Raw genomic sequence first — 12,174 nt, forward strand, 5'->3', positions numbered from 1 at the left:
TTTTGCAGATGATGCTGTGGTGTATCGAGAGGTTGCACCAATGGAAAATTGTACTGAAATGCAGGAGGATCTGCAGCGAATTGACGCATGGTGCACGGAATGGCAATTGAATCTCAATGTAGCGAAGTGTAATGTGATGCGAATACATAGAAAGATAGGTCCCTTATCATTTAGCTACAAAATAGCAGGTCAGCAACTGGAAGCAGTTAATTCCATAAATTATCTGGGAGTACGCATTAGGAGTGATTTAAAATGGAATGATCATATGAAGTTGATCGTCGGTAAAGCAGATGCCAGACTGAGATTCATTGGAAGAATCCTAAGGAAATGCAATCCGACAACAAAGGAAGTAGGTTACAGTACGCTTGTTCGCCCAATGCTTGAATACTGCTCAGCAGTGTGGGATCCGCACCAGGTAGGGTTGATAGAAGAGATAGAGAAGATCCAACGGAGAGCAGCGCGCTTCGTTACAGGATCATTTAGTAATTGCGAAAGCGTTACGGAGATGATAGATAAACTCCAGTGGAAGACTCTGCAGGAGAGACGCTCAGTAGCTCGGTACGGGCTTTTGTTAAAGTTTCGAGAACATACCTTCACCGAAGAGTCAAGCAGTATATTGCTCCCTCCTACGTATATCTCGCGAAGAGACCATGAGGATAAAATCAGAGAGATTAGAGCCCACACAGAAGCATACCGACAATCCTTCTTTCCACGTACAATACGAGACTGGAATAGAAGGGAGAACCGATAGAGGTACTCAGGGTACCCTCCACCACACACCGTCAGGTGGCTTGCGGAGTACGGATGTAGATTCATGATCTGTGGAACAAGTACTAATCTAATCTAATCATATGGTATGTACACGTCGCATAGTTTCTGAGCGTTCAGCAGTGAGTTGAACTCGCTCGCTCAACGTTGACGTTCAAACGCACGATCTGTCTGCCGACGACTTAACGGACGTGATCCCGCCAGATGTCAGCGCCATTCCTGTGTGAATTAGGTCTTAATGCTTCCGGCTGGATTGGCGAGTCTGGAGCCGTCGGCACACGGACCGTGCATCCGAACGTTCAGCGTTGAGCGTGCCGAGTTTCTGACGTCATAGCGTGGAATAGCACGTTCGGGAGTCTTACCTAACGTGCAGTGCAATATCTGGCATGTCAGATATTCTGAGAGTGCGTCTGAGCGTTGACCAATGAGATGGCAAAACGCCACCTACGTCAAACGCATGCCGTCTCCCTTCAGTACAGAGTTGTGAGGCGTCATATTGGCATTCATTTCAAGCCTATAAGTATATATGCCGTTTCTGAGCACCAGCAAATTGAGAATCACGGGAAAAACAGTGTTATTCGTTGCAATAAATTAATGAGAAACATAATATTCGTGGCACACGTACCATGCTGTCGAACGTTAACGTTGAGTGTGCCAAGTTCTACATGCTGCTGAACGCTCAGGAACGGTGCGACTCGTGCAAAGAGTACGTGGGCCTCAACGTGGTATACGCGATCGTAACGCACTCCAGCGGCAGTTGAGAGATGTTTCTAGTTCGTAAATCACATTGTTAACTAAACGGGCGCTCGTAAAATTCCCGCGTTAGCTCTATTAAAACGCAGATTTTCCTGCATCGTCCACGAAAAAGAAAGTACCATGTCCAATCAATAAGGGCACAGGCTGATAAAAGTTCCATTACAAACAGTGCAGTACAAATTTGGAATACTTCTCTGCATAAGATAAACATTATTTCATCATTCCCACATTTTAGTAAACCCCAAAGTCAGTCTTACTTGATCACTGTTCCTACCCAGTAACAGAATCTTTCCAACATATGAATTACGAACCTAAAAGAAAAAGTAGCAAAATAGCTTTATAAATGGTTCAAATGATTCTGAGCACTATGGGACTTAACATCTGAGGCCATCAGTCCCCTAGAACTTAGAACTACTTAAACCTAACTAACCTAAGGGCATCACACACATCCATGCCCGAGGCAGGATTCGAACCTTCGACCGTAGCGGTCGCACGGCCCCAGACTAAAGCGCCTAGAACCGCTCGGCGACTCCAGCCGGCAATATCATAAACAAGTAGTGCAAGCTGTCCTGTAGATTAAGCCAATTGAACGAAGTCACCCCTCAAAAAAAAGGTAATCCTATATGTAGATAACATCAAATATTGTAGTATATACTTATATTAAACTAATAATAAAGTATGAGAACCTAATAAAAACGCGAATGTTAGGAAAAATAGTTCGGAAGTGTCAAGACGAGAAACTCCACCCCAACAAACAACTCTTTACTCGTTTATTTTGCTACTCATTATGCTACACCAACATCACGCACTTTGTCTAATTATATTTATGTTACCCCATGCTAAAATCTTAATCGTAGATCTATTACTAATTGAAATTTAATTATAACAAATTGTACCAAGAACAATGCGTTTTGGGTGGATCTTCAGTGTGTCGCTGCCTTCAAATAGCCTACTCTCATATTACACAAGTTACAATAATTCTTTTGCCGCGAATATGATGTTTCTCATTATTTTATTGGAACGAATCACACAGTTACCAACGGGTTTTCCAGTGATTCTCAGTTTGCTGGTCCTAAGAAACGGCATGTATACATATAGGCTTGAAATGAATGCCAATATGGCGCCTCACAACACTGTACTGAAGGGAGATGGCGTGCACGTGACGTAGGTGGCGTTGTGCCATTTCATTGGTCAAGCTCAGACGCACGCTCAGAATACCTGACATGCCAGATATTGCTCTGCCCATTCGGAAAGACTCCCGAACATGCTATTCCATGCTATGACGTCAGAAACTCGTCACGCTCAACGCTTGACGTTCGGATGCACGGTCCGTGTGCCGACGGCTTAAGGGTGGCGCACCGTGCTGAGCTCCACGTCAGCGGAAGTGGCCGCGCGGTGTGCTGTTTTCCACAATCGCGGAGGCGGAGAGCAGCTATGGTCTAGCTGCGTCAGGATGAGATGACGGCATCTTTGGCTAGGTAGTGCCTTGGAAATGCCGGCCGAAATGTGCTGGTAACCCCGCAGGTTGGATGAATCGGATTCCTTATTACACCAGAACAATATTCGTGTCTGGATGTGCCATCATCCAGGCAAACACTTGCTCGAAACAGGCACTGCACCACAGACACAGACTGGTGGGGGCATTAGATTAGTATGTGGGACATTCATCTGGGCTTCCATGGGACCTGTATTAGTAATCGAAGGCACCGTGACAGCTATGGATCATGTGAATGTTGCAGACCACCTGCATATGTTCATCCTTGATGTCTTCCTGGATGGCAATGGCACCTTAGCTTACGATAGATAAGTGTCAGAAGCCCATAATGTGCTACAGTGGTTGAGGAGCGTGGTAGTGAACTCATAGATTGATATTTTGGCCACCAGAACTCGCCTAGTCTTTACCCAATGAAATACATGTGTGACATTATTGGGCATCAGCTCTACACCCACAAACCATTGCTCTGTAATTTGTGAATTGCGTGCCCTGCGCATGCACATCTGCTGCCACATACCTCTGACTAGCTGTCAAGGACTGTTTGAATCCACACCATGCAAAATTGTGGTTGTGTTTTGTTCCAATTAAGCACGGGGTCGTAATGTTTTCGCACATCATTGTAACGTGCCATGTTTAATCTTACCTTAATCTTGTCAATAAGTCACTAGATGGTCTTGAATAAAGGGAGAACTTCTCACTTGTGTTCCACAAACACTCTATTTTTAGGAATTCATCATTGCTGTTTGAGCTATAGATTTTAACATCTTTCTCCCTCTTAGGTAAATTATACAGTAGGACCCCATCTTCAAAGCACAGCATCACAAATAGAAACAACCAGCTCATATTTAAGGGAATCAGCATTTAACTTCTTATCTGTTGACGGAGACTGTAATATAGCCAAAAGGGAAAGTGTTACTGGATGCAGCCTCCTGCAGCGAAACACTTAGTAGATCCTGTTGTGACACATGCTCCTTCTTTCCACTCAGATCCCCAAAGAATAGTATACTTTAATCAGGGGAGAACTAAAGTTCCATGAAATATGTTCCTCTGAAACTTGACTTGCTTAAATTCTGTAAGGGCAATATGTTGCCTCTCAATGATGGGTGTATTACTGTAAACTATCACCATATTAATAACTTCTACTTTATGTCAAAAAGGTAATAGCCCAGATGTAGGCCTATAATACTTACTTTATCAGTACATTTTGAACTGGAGCTTGGTGTAACCAGACTGAGGATCTAGTACAGTTCCAGTTTTGAAACGGGACTGCTTATCGTCATAAACCATTCCACCAATCCATATTTTCAAATAGTGAAAGCCTTAGAAACAGTCCTTCAAGTAGCCTAGTAAAGGTAGGAACACTGTCACCTACAAATGTTAATTCTTTAATGAAGTATTTATTAGCATGTGACACTTCAGTCAGTTGGAATAATTCCTATTAGTTTTTGGGTGACATGAAGAAGGTGCCACAGTCCTGTAATCTGTGTAACTGCTAATGTTAAGCAGTTTTAATCTTAGACCATTGTTTCACTTGAGAAAAATATTCTCAGAAAATGACATTCTTCTGTCTCCTCCTGCTGCTGCTGCTACTGCTGCTGCTAGAATCAATCCCATTAAACCTTTTTGATGCTTGTCACTAAATGCAATGATGCCATGCAGAGACTCGGGTGATGGAACTCTTCATGCTACTCTATCCTTTGCAAGCCTCTTCACTTCCAAATAACTAAGGCAACTGGCATGTATTTGAACCTGGTTACAATAATTCTCTCTCTCTCTCTCTCTCTCTCTCTCTCTCTCTCTCTCTCTCTCTCCCTCTCTCTCTCTCTCTCTCTCTAATTTTTACCTCCCACACTTCCCTTCAATGCTAAATTGACAATTTCTCCGTGTCTCAGAATGTGTCCTATCAATTGATCCCCTTCCTCTATTCAAATTACACCATGAATTTCTCTTCTACCATATTCTATTCTGTACTACCTCATTAGTTATGCCATCTACCCATCTAATCTTCAGATTTCTTCTATAACACCACATTTCAAAAGCCTCCTTTCTCTTCTTGTCTGAACTGTTTATTGTCTATACGTCACTACCATAGACAAGTGTTCAAGATAAAAACCTTCAGAAAAGACTTCTTATACTTAAATTTATTTTCATTGTTTGCAAATTTCTCTTCCTCAGAAATGGTTTTTCTAGCTGTTGTTAGTCCTCTCTACTTTGGCCACAATCAGTTATTTTACTGCCCAAATAGCAAATCTCACCTACTACTTTTAATGTCTCATTTCCTAATCTAATTCCCTCAGCATTGCCTGAGTTAAAACTTCCTGGCAGATTAAAACTGTGTGCCGGACCGATACTCGAACTCGGGATCTTTGCCTTTTGTGGGCAAGTGCTCTACCAACTGAACTACCCAAGCACGACTCACTGGGTGAAAGGATATTGTGGAGACATGGCTTAACCACAGCCAGGGGTGTGTTTCTAGAATGAAATTTTCACTCTACAGGGGAGTGTGCGCTGTAAGTGTTTCTTCCAGGAGTGCTAGTTCTGCAAGATTCGCTGGAGAGCTTTTGTGAAGTTTGGAAGGTAGGAGACGAAGTACTGGCGGAATTAAAGCTGTGAGTCGTGCTTGGGTAGCTCAGTTGGTAGGGCACTTGCCCGCAAAAGGCAAAGGTCCCGAGTTCGTGTCTCCGTCTGGCACACAGTTTTAATCTGCCAGGAAGTTTCATATCAGCGCACACTCTGCTGTAGAGAGAAAATTTATTCTATTGCCTGATTTAATTCGTCTACATGTCATTATCCTCATTTTGCTCTTGTTACTTCCTCTTATATCCTCCTTTCAAGACACTGCCCATTCTGTTCAACAGCACCTCAGAGTAATTTGTTCTGACAGGATTATGCCATATGCAAACCTTAGTTTATATTTCTTCTCCATTTACTTATCAATTTTTCCTTTGTCTTCCTGTACTGCTTGCTCAGTGTACAGATTGAATGTTGTGGATAGGCTGCAACCCTGTCTCACTCCCTTCTCATTCATTGTTCCTATTTCATGTCTGTAGTCTCTTAAAACAGTATTCTAGTTTCTGTGGATGTTTTGTGTAACCTTTCGCTCCTTGTCTTTCACCCCTGTTGTCATCATAATTTCAAAGAGTGTACTCCAGTTAACATTGTCAAAAGCTTTCTGTAAGTCCACAAATGCTATTCTGAGATAGGTCATAATATTGGTATTGTCTCAAATGATCCAGCATTTCATTTACTAGTTTTTTTCCATTCTTCTGTAAATAATTTGTGTAGGGATTTTGCAACTAAGACTTACTAAATAGATAGTTTGGTAATATTCATACCTGTCAGCACCTGCTTCCTGTTGAATTGGAATTCTTTCAGCCATATTGAAATATGTGGGTATTTCCCCTATCCCATCCGTGCACCTTATACATCTGTTACAGTAATTTGAGGAGGCTGGCTCTCCCAAGGATATCAGTAGTTCTGAGAAAATGTTGTGTATTCTAGCTGACCTTGCTTTGGCTTAGTTCCTTCAGTGCTTTGTCAAATTCCTCTTTCAGTATCATATCTCCCATTCCATCTTCAAATAGTTCCGCTCCTCTTTCTATAATTTTGCCTAGAAGTCCACTTCCGTTGTAGAGCCCCTATACACATTCCTTCCTCCTTCCCCTTCTGTGAATGGTACTGCTTTCTCATCTGTGCTCTTCACATTCACAGAGTGCCTTCTGTTTTACCCAGCAGGCCTCCTTAACTTTATTGTAGGTGGTGTCTGTATTGCCCCTAATTATACATGCTTATAATGATTACACTAGTTCTCTAGACATGCCAGCTAAGCCATTTTCCACTTCCTGTCAATCTCTCTTTCTAGTCATTTGGATTCCCTTTTGTCTGCTTCATTTGTTGCATTTTTAAATTTTAATCTTTTATCAATTAAATGCAATGTTCACTGTGATACCCACGGAGTTCTACTGTGCCTAGTCATTTAACTATTTGATCGTCTGCTGCCTTCACTATTTCATCTCTCAAAGCTTCCCATTTGTCTTCTTCTACCTTGTACTGTATTCGTTTCACCTGAATTATGCATAGTTTACAGAACTTCCAAGCAATAAAATTCAGAAGTTAAAATGGCTGTATCCAATGTCAACATATCCATTTCCCTTCATAAATTTTTTTAACTACCTACCTGGGTAAAGGATCTAACATTCTGTGTTCCACTCCATAGAATGATATTAGAAATGACTCAGTTTTATGAAGAACACAAGTGTACTAATGTTTACTTTACGACTGCACGTGCAAAACATTTGTATGCCTATACGAGTACTGTATAATGTGTTACAGTTAAAGAATATTGTCATCTTTATGACACCCCCCCCCCCCCCCCCACACACACACACACACAGTATCATAAAGTTTCCACTATCAGTGTATGAACTGTGGTATCTGTGTCCAGCTGTTATTTGTGAGTTTTCTTAGCAATAAAGGCATTTGAGAAGCTCTGTAGACATTTAATACATCTATAATTTTTATTAGAATAATAATGGAATGCTGGAAATTCATTATTGGTATAGCGGTGTACAAGTTAGGTAGCGTAAGGCACATATACTGGGTGAAGCGAAATTCGCACACTTGGGCTTCACAGAGTAACTCCTCACATGCCAGTGATAAAAGGTCTCTCAGAATTTGGTCTGGTGAGTACATCTGGCAGAAAAATGACATTAAAGAGTGGAAATCTGTCAACACTGCAACCACATGTATGGTAACTACCTCTGTAAGCACATGTTAGTTGTGCTGTGCAGTAGGTGCAGTGGATATAGTTTTGGGTTAGCATGTAGGAGGTCGTGGGTTCGATCATGGGTTGGGGCGAATTTTTTGTTTTTGCTGATTTCATTCTGACATTTCATTCTGTAATATACACTGTTTCTTAGGTCACGTGTATCCCAGATTTTTAATGCTGAATGTAACAAATACATTGTTAGACAAATAAGAAATACAGTCAAAACAAATGACCTGTCATAGGACAGAATAACTACAAAAACCATATCAATTTTGAGATGCTATACATGATAGCATAGTACAATAACAAATCTACTTGTCATTTATACTATATTTAATTTGAATGCTCAGGTGTTGCACATTAGCAACCAGTGACAATAGTAATGTCCATATTAATGGCTGCATGACCTTCACAACGCAGTATGTTGTCCGCAGAACAACAGATGCTCAAAGCTTCTTCAGGTGTCCCCACAGGAAGAAATCCATGGAATTTAGGTCAGGTGAACACAGTAGCCATACAACTGAACCTACATGTCCATGCCATTTCCCTGGATATATTCCGTCTTGCTGGAAAAGTATCCATGGCTGATATTCTTCTAATTGTGGGGCAATGATCTGTTGCAAAACATCTAAGTAAATGTTAGTGGTAATGGACTTTTCCGCAAAGAAAAATGGTCCAAAAACCTTGTTATGCATGAAGCTGCACCAAACATTCACTTTTTTGCTGTCTCGCTGTAACTGTACAGTAGCATGTGGAGACTCTGAACCCCCACATAAGGACATTATGCGTATTTACAACCCCACTGAAGTTAAATGTGGATTAATTGGTAAAACATACGTAGTTTAAGTAATTGTTAGCACCATCAATCCTGTTGAGAATCTCAGTTGCAAATTCAGCATGTGTCAGCAAACCATTTGGTTGCAAGGCATGCACAATTTGCACTTTGTCAGCATGTAATATAAGCCTTTCATGAAGAATCTTCACCACACTTGCCTGCAGTATTTGAAGTTCACATGTTGCTTGATGAGTTGATTTAAACAGACTCGATTGAAATGATTGCTGAACACAGTAACAGTTGCATCACATGAGGCCTACCACTTTGAGGACGATCAACAACACTGCCTGTTTCGTTAAACTTTGCATACCTTCGCTTTAGTGATTTAACAGCAGGAGGGCTGCATCCATAAGAAGCCCAAAATTGATGCTGAATAGTGATGAGCGATTTCATTTTGTGAAACCAAAGCACACATTGCGCTTTCTCCTGCTTAGATGCCATTTCGCCAGCAACTAGCATGACCTAACAGACTCTGTCGGTGTTGTGGAGCACTAGTGCCATCTGTTGGTCACAATAACTAGTAATACTAACCTATTTAATGGCATTAAATGTAACTTACTATGTCAAATGGTTATTCTGTTATAAATTTTTTATAATCAGGGCAAGACTTTGTGCTCACCCTGTATATGTAGGTTTATATTGTTATATCACATGTTTAAGATAAATATGGAATCAGAATGCAAATTAAGCTTACAAAATATGAACCTCTCAAGTTTGTCTTATACTACTACTACTACTACTACTACTGGTGGTGGTGGTGGTGGTGGTGGTGGTGGTGGTGGTGGTAGCAGTAGAGACCTAATGTCATCAATTATTTGTTGGATATCTTTGTCTCATTATTCTTGCACAGTGCCTTCTAGTACAATGGAAGTTATTCCCTAAAGTCTTAACACATGTCCTATCGTATTGTACCTTTTTCTTGATGTTTTCCATAATTTCTATCCTCACCAATTGTGCAGAGAACTCCCTTTATTTCTTATCACGCCACTTAATTTTCAGCACCCTTAAGTAGCACATCATCTCAGACTTAGTCTCTCTTCTTGAAATCCTAAACAGTCCATGATCCACTTCCATGCAATGTTGTGCTCCAAATGTACACTTTCAGAAATTTCTTCCTCAAATTAAGCAAAATTTTCTGTCCAGGAATGCCCTCTTTGCCCATGCTTGTCTGCTTTTTGTGTTGTATTTGCTTAGTATGTTGTGCCATATTGCTTCCAAAGAAGCAGAATTCGAACACTTCGTCTACTTCACAGTCCCCAATTTTGGTGTTAATTTTATTGCTAGTCACATTTCCAGTATCCTTGTCAGTTTCATCTTTCTTTGGTTTTTCTCACGGCCCATATTCTGTTCCCTTCTCTACTCTTCAGTAAATGTACCCATTCTTCTGCACTTCCACTGATGATAGCAGTATCATCAACAAATCTTATCATTGATATTTTTCCACCTAATATTGTATTCTGTGTAGTCAGTCATTTGCATACTTAGTGGTCTAGTTTGGCAAAGCTGAATCTGCAGGTGACTGTGGCCCTAAAGTAAGAACCATTTCTGCATTTGCTTGAAGTAATTCAGAGAAACAAGAAAACCTAAGCCAGGATGGCTGATAGGATATTAGAGCCTGTCAAGTACAATGCCAATCTGCTACAACCAGCACAGCCTAGCTTGGTTTATCCCTAGTGTACAATGCTGTTTTGTTTGTACAAGGTCTGTTCAAAAAGTTCTGGAATTTTGTCCACAAAATTTTTTAACACTTACCATTAAATTAACTGTGCTTGGTATCCTTCGAAATACTCTCCTCCCCAATTGATACACCACTCCCAATGTCAATCCACTTCTGGAAATAGTCTCAGTACGCCTCTCCCTGGATTGCGCAAAGCACTGTCTGCAAAATTTCTTTTATCTCATCTGTCATTGCAAATCTTCATCCTTTCAATGGGTTTTTAAACTTTGGAAATAAAAAGTACACAGGAGCCAGGTATGGAGAGTATGGAGGATAATTCAGCACAGTGATTTCATTCTTTGGGGAGTAGTCATGCACCAGCAGGGAATGAATGTATGGGTGTGTTATTATGATGCAAGAGCCATTAATTACCTCACCTCATTTCAGACCATTTCATTCACATTTTCTTGCAGGCATCGTAACACGTCCTGATAGTACCATCGGTTTACAGTTTGTCCTTGTGGCACAAATTCATGACTAACTAATCCTTCAAAGTCAAAGAAATGACTTTGACAGTTGACCTGACCTAACGAACATTTTTTGGTCTTGGAGGAATTTCCACACCCATTGTGAAGACTGAACCTTGGTCTTAACATAATAACTGTAGACCCACATCGCATCAGAGTTATGATTCTCTTAAGGACCATGGTGTTATCATTTGTGCAATCCAAAAGCTTGTCACAGATTTGTGAGGCGAAGGACTCTCTGGTCTTACTCGTGAGTTGTGGAACTAACTTAGGTTGCAACTCAATACATTCCAAGATGCTGTGTCAGGATTTCAGGACATAATCCAACTGTTAGATTCCTCTGCAGTCTCTCGGACAGTTAGTCTTCGATTGGAACGCACAGTTTTGTGGATGTTTCTGACATGGGCGTTTGAAGATAGACGTTGAAGGGTATCCTGAATGAGGGTCATCATTAACTTCTGTCTGGCCATTTTTAAACAATGTGAACCATTCGTAACACGGAGTATGGCTGAAGCACTCATCACCATAGGCTTCCTGCATCATTTGGTGTGTGTCTGTAAAGGTCTTCTTGAGTTTCACACAAAATTTAGAGCAGACATGTTGATCCTCTAATTCTGCCATCTCGAAATTTGCTAACTGTCAGTCACAACATTCTACTCAATACAGTACTGAACAGTAACAGACAGACATACATATAACAATGAAACTTCTGACAGTTACATGTTAAACACGTGTGTGCCGGGATGCCAACAGCATTTTGCTCCACCACACCATTTATGGATGTTTGGGAATTTTTGGAGCAGACATCATACATTATTGCAAAGACATAACGTGCTAACTTGTTAATCTGTTTTTTAACAACCATCACTTCACATGCTATAAACTGACATAAGCACCACGGTGATGTCGCGTCTCCATTTTGTGTGCTGCAGCTTCTCTGTTTCTCTACCTGGTGAACTGAGTCAGTATCTTCCCATAGTGTGTGTGAGGTCGAATTCAGAAAGATAATAAGATGTTACCGTTGTCTCTTGCAGAGCATTTGTTTATAATTTATCAGAGGAAAGAAAGAAAACAAGTATTATAGCTGATTTAAAAGTTTGTGAAATGCCAGAGGTGTTATATTGTCCACTTGTTGCTCATATAACACAAAGTAATCTTTCACTATGGAGACTGTACTACTAAACTGGTGCTTTTTAAGTGCCATTTTAAATCTGTTTTAATAATCTCTCTAAGCTCCTTAGACAGTTTATTGTATAATTTTGTTCCTTGAATTTTATGTTAATTCTTTCTTGTCAAGTCAAACAATGGAAAATCAAGGATGGAATAATGACAATGTTATGAAAGGCTTAGATTACTACTCATCAACTC

The 12,174-nt window shown here is 40.7% G+C and overlaps 1 protein-coding gene across 7 annotated transcripts in view; it reads left to right on the plus strand.

The window, feature by feature from the left end:
* The window catches only part of LOC126337435 (tubulin polyglutamylase TTLL5), a 268,881-nt gene that overhangs the window by 173,884 nt on the left and 82,823 nt on the right, over window positions 1–12,174 (plus strand). The window lies entirely within an intron of this gene.

This window comes from Schistocerca gregaria, chromosome 1 (assembly GCF_023897955.1).
Source record: "Schistocerca gregaria isolate iqSchGreg1 chromosome 1, iqSchGreg1.2, whole genome shotgun sequence".
NCBI lineage: Eukaryota > Metazoa > Arthropoda > Insecta > Orthoptera > Acrididae > Schistocerca > Schistocerca gregaria.